This window comes from Ambystoma mexicanum, chromosome 2q, assembly GCF_040938575.1.
Source record: "Ambystoma mexicanum isolate Mex_15411 chromosome 2q, UKY_AmexF1_1, whole genome shotgun sequence".
Classification (NCBI taxonomy): Eukaryota; Metazoa; Chordata; class Amphibia; order Caudata; family Ambystomatidae; genus Ambystoma; species Ambystoma mexicanum.
The window spans coordinates 695,631,819-695,636,818 of record NC_090924.1 but is presented as its reverse complement, the minus strand read 5'-3'; the positions used below and the strand labels follow the sequence as shown (position 1 = coordinate 695,636,818).

The following is a 5,000-nucleotide window of genomic DNA, read 5'->3' as shown; positions in this document are numbered from 1 at the left end:
CACCAGGCTCAAGAGGCGCAGCTCTTCCCTGCATCTGGGTGTTCTGGTCTCCGATTGGAGGCAGGGGTTCAAATCCCACTCCTGACAAGCCGGGCTCATTTTTTTGAGCACATTTCAGAGTGTAAGGCTTGCGGAAAACCTTGTGGGGGCCCCCGAATGCAGCGCCCGGCAATCCTCCCTGTTCTCTTCTGCTGCCTTGCAACTGGAGCTGTCTGCCAGAGACCCCGCAGGCACACCTGCCCTTAAACCCCCACTGGCCCACGGCTGCAAAACCCGCATTTTCTAGTGGCTGGCTTGGTGGCATATGTCACTGAGCCCAGTCTACTCAGGAAGTGAAAAAAGTCCCCTTCACAGTTGGAGAAAGTGCTCTCCTGCCACCTGTCGGTCGTTGAAGGCACCACACCTCAGCAAAATAAAAATAAAAAAACAGACATGCTCAGTCCGGGGGACATAGCAAGAACAGAGAGGCTGTTGGGAGATGACAGAAGCCATGCTGCCCCAGAGTTCTCTTCTGAAATTCGCAGGAATCCAGAGGTTGGAGCGGGCTGAGGGAGTGCGCCTTCTTGCCTCTGTCGGCTTTCAAGACACATCCTCCTGCTGGGAAGCTGCCCACCCTGAGCAGCACAGGTTTGCGCTCTAGGCCGGTCGGCCACATATATCTCGCCTGATCGAGCCTGATCGAGCCCGATCGAGCGGCAGCAGATGGCCTTTGGCCAGCGAAGGCTGCCGCTCTTCTTCTTGTTTCTCTGCTTGAGAGGCAGCTCGGTCCTCTGCGCTTGCGCCAGGGGCAGGCCACGTGACACGCAGGGGTCAGGCCGTGGAGCGACTGGGGCATGGCGCCAAGTGAGGTAAGCAGACCACCCCCCTCCCCCTCACTGCTCTCTGCATGCGGTGGCTCGTTGGTCTAGGGGTATGATTCTCGCTTAGGGTGCGAGAGATCCCGGACGAGCCCTTTTTTTTGGAGCGCCGAAAACAAAAAACACAGAGTCCCCAATTCCCCCCCAAAAATAGTTTGTGCGTGACCGTATCTGGTTCGATGCCCGTCGCCAATGGTTGGCTGCTTTTAAGCCCATGGCCCAAGAGGCAGTGTTGGAAATTCCCCCTCCTTTGTAATGATGCGCTGGCGGCGAGCTGATGTATAAAGGTTTGGACATGCCTTCTGGGTGGGGACTGCCATGGCTCGCGCCACTGTTGCATCCAGCTTGGTCTTTTGTATGTGTCTGCAGCCTGTGTGTGAGGTGCTGTGAGTGCTGACATGTAGGTCCGGCGCAGGCTTGCGCCAAACTTTCACGTTGGTGTGTGGCACATGGCAGGTACCAGCGGGCCCCATGAGACATCAGTGCCACAAAGCCTTTCAACTGAAAGCTGTCCCAGCACACTAGAGCGCAGCCTACCAGAGCTGTTTCTGTAGTGTAGTGGTTATCACATTCGCCTAACACGCGAAAGGTCCCCGGTTCGAGACCGGGCAGAAACATGGTGCTGGTTTCTTTTTCTTTCCACAATGTCAATCGGACACATTTGACCGCATGCAGGTTTCGACAGGTATGGACAGGCCGGCACTACGCCATGAGTGATCTGAGGCCAGCCCATATTTGCACCCTGCAAACTGTCCACTGGCTCCATCAGTGGGCGTTTCCTGCCATCCCTGGGTCCTTAAGTGAGTGTTTGGGTACTTTTGATGCAGAGATCGGGGCATGAAAACCGGCGCTGGCACCTGGCGACATTGGGTACTGAAGAAACTTTCCCAATCCTGCCCATAGCTGTCAGGGTGGCCGAGTGGTCTAAGGCGCCAGACTCAAGAGGCGCAGCTCTTCCCTGCATCTGGGTGTTCTGCGTGGGTTCAAATCCCACTCCTGACAAGCCGGGCTCATTTTTTTGAGCACATTTCAGAGTGTAAGGCTTGCGGAAAACCTCGTGGGGGCCCCCGAATGCAGCGCCCGGCAAGCCTCCCTGTTCTCTTCTGCTGCCTTGCAACTGGAGCTGTCTGCCAGAGACGCCGGAGGCACACCTGCCCTTAAACCCCCACTGGCCCACGGCTGCAAAACCTGCATTTTCTAGTGGCTGGCTTGGTGGCATATGTCACTGAGCCCAGTCTACTCAGGAAGTGAAAAAAGTCCCCTTCACAGTTGGAGAAAGTGCTCTCCTGCCACCTGTCGGTCGTTGAAGGCACCACACCTCAGCAAAATAAAAATAAAAAAACAGACATGCTCAGTTCGGGGGATGTAAAGGTATTTACATAGCAAGAACAGAGAGGCTGTTGGGAGATGACAGAAGCCATGCTGCCCCAGAGTTCTCTTCTGAAATTCGCAGGAATCCAGAGGTTGGAGCGGGCTGAGGGAGTGCGCCTTCTTGCCTCTGTCGGCTTTCAAGACACATCCTCCTGCTGGGAAGCTGCCCACCCTGAGCAGCACAGGTTTGCGCTCTAGGCCGGTCGGCCACATATATCTCGCCTGATCGAGCCCGATCGAGCGGCAGCAGATGGCCTTTGGCCAGCGAAGGCTGCCGCTCTTCTTCTTGTTTCTCTGCTTGAGAGGCAGCTCAGTCCTCTGCGCTTGCGCCAGGGACAGGCCACGTGACACGCAGGGGTCAGGCGGTGGAGCGACTGGGGCATGGCGCCAAGTGAGGTAAGCAGACCACCCCCACCCCCTACTGCTCTTTGCATGTGGTGGCTCGTTGGTCTAGGGGTATGATTCTCTCTTAGGGTGCGAGAGGTCCCGGGTTCAAATCCCAGACGAGCCCTTTTTTTTGGAGCGCCGATAACAAAAAACACAGAGTCCCCAATTCCCCCCCAAAAATAGTTTGTGCGTGACCGTATCTGGTTCGATGCCCGTCGCCAATGGTTGGCTGCTTTTAAGCCCATGGCCCAAGAGGCAGTGTTGGAAATTCCCCCTCCTTTGTAATGATGCGCTGGCGGCGAGCTGATGTATAAAGGTTTGGACATGCCTTCTGGGTGGGGACTGCCGTGGCTCGCGCCACTGTTGCATCCAGCTTGGTGTTTTGTATGTGTCTGCAGCCTCTGTGTGAGGTGCTGTGAGTGCTGCTATGTAGGTCTGGCGCAGGCTTGCGCCAAACTTTCACGTTGGTGTGTGCCACCTGGCAGGCACCAGCGGGCCCCAAGAGACATCAGTGCCACAAAGCCTTTCAACTGAAAGCTGTCCAAGCACACTAGAGCGCAGCCTATCAAAGCTGTTTCTGTAGTGTAGTGGTTATCACATTCGCCTAACACGCGAAAGGTCCACGGTTCGAGACCGGGCAGAAACATGGTGCTGGTTTCTTTTTATTTCCACAATGTCAATCGGACGCATTTGACCGCATGCAGGTTTCGACAGGTATGGACAGGCCGGCACTACGCCATGAGTGATCTGAGGCCAGCCCTTATTTGCACCCTGCAAACTGTCAACTGGCTCCATCAGTGGGCGTTTCTTGCCATCCATGGGTCCTTAAGTGAGTGTTTGGGTACTTTTGATGCAGAGATCGGGGCATGAAAACCGGCGCTGGCACCTGGCGACATTGGGTACTGAAGAATCTTTCCCAGTCCTGCCCATAGCTGTCAGGTGGCCGAGTGGTCTAAGGCACCAGGCTCAAGAGGCGCAGCTCTTCCCTGCATCTGGGTGTTCTGGTCTCCGATTGGAGGCAGGGGTTCAAATCCCACTCCTGACAAGCCGGGCTCATTTTTTTGAGCACATTTCAGAGTGTAAGGCTTGCGGAAAACCTTGTGGGGGCCCCCGAATGCAGCGCCCGGCAATCCTCCCTGTTCTCTTCTGCTGCCTTGCAACTGGAGCTGTCTGCCAGAGACCCCGCAGGCACACCTGCCCTTAAACCCCCACTGGCCCACGGCTGCAAAACCCGCATTTTCTAGTGGCTGGCTTGGTGGCATATGTCACTGAGCCCAGTCTACTCAGGAAGTGAAAAAAGTCCCCTTCACAGTTGGAGAAAGTGCTCTCCTGCCACCTGTCGGTCGTTGAAGGCACCACACCTCAGCAAAATAAAAATAAAAAAACAGACATGCTCAGTCCGGGGGACATAGCAAGAACAGAGAGGCTGTTGGGAGATGACAGAAGCCATGCTGCCCCAGAGTTCTCTTCTGAAATTCGCAGGAATCCAGAGGTTGGAGCGGGCTGAGGGAGTGCGCCTTCTTGCCTCTGTCGGCTTTCAAGACACATCCTCCTGCTGGGAAGCTGCCCACCCTGAGCAGCACAGGTTTGCGCTCTAGGCCGGTCGGCCACATATATCTCGCCTGATCGAGCCTGATCGAGCCCGATCGAGCGGCAGCAGATGGCCTTTGGCCAGCGAAGGCTGCCGCTCTTCTTCTTGTTTCTCTGCTTGAGAGGCAGCTCGGTCCTCTGCGCTTGCGCCAGGGGCAGGCCACGTGACACGCAGGGGTCAGGCCGTGGAGCGACTGGGGCATGGCGCCAAGTGAGGTAAGCAGACCACCCCCCTCCCCCTCACTGCTCTCTGCATGCGGTGGCTCGTTGGTCTAGGGGTATGATTCTCGCTTAGGGTGCGAGAGATCCCGGACGAGCCCTTTTTTTTGGAGCGCCGAAAACAAAAAACACAGAGTCCCCAATTCCCCCCCAAAAATAGTTTGTGCGTGACCGTATCTGGTTCGATGCCCGTCGCCAATGGTTGGCTGCTTTTAAGCCCATGGCCCAAGAGGCAGTGTTGGAAATTCCCCCTCCTTTGTAATGATGCGCTGGCGGCGAGCTGATGTATAAAGGTTTGGACATGCCTTCTGGGTGGGGACTGCCATGGCTCGCGCCACTGTTGCATCCAGCTTGGTCTTTTGTATGTGTCTGCAGCCTGTGTGTGAGGTGCTGTGAGTGCTGACATGTAGGTCCGGCGCAGGCTTGCGCCAAACTTTCACGTTGGTGTGTGGCACATGGCAGGTACCAGCGGGCCCCATGAGACATCAGTGCCACAAAGCCTTTCAACTGAAAGCTGTCCCAGCACACTAGAGCGCAGCCTACCAGAGCTGTTTCTGTAGTGTAGTGGTTATCACA

At 56.0% G+C, this 5,000-nt stretch overlaps 3 non-coding genes across 3 annotated transcripts in view; all 3 read left to right on the top strand.

The window, feature by feature from the left end:
* Positions 1–1,401: 1,401 nt before the first annotated feature.
* On the top strand, positions 1,402–1,474 carry TRNAV-AAC (transfer RNA valine (anticodon AAC)). The gene has a single exon. It is a non-coding gene; the product is annotated as a tRNA-Val (tRNA).
* A 1,714-nt stretch (positions 1,475–3,188) lies between these two features.
* TRNAV-AAC (transfer RNA valine (anticodon AAC)) lies at positions 3,189–3,261 on the top strand. The gene has a single exon. It is a non-coding gene; the product is annotated as a tRNA-Val (tRNA).
* A 1,713-nt stretch (positions 3,262–4,974) lies between these two features.
* The window catches only part of TRNAV-AAC (transfer RNA valine (anticodon AAC)), a 73-nt gene continuing 47 nt past the window's right edge, over positions 4,975–5,000 (top strand). Inside the window, exon 1 of the tRNA in view lies at positions 4,975–5,000. This exon is cut by the window's right edge and continues 47 nt beyond it. This is a non-coding gene — a tRNA (tRNA-Val).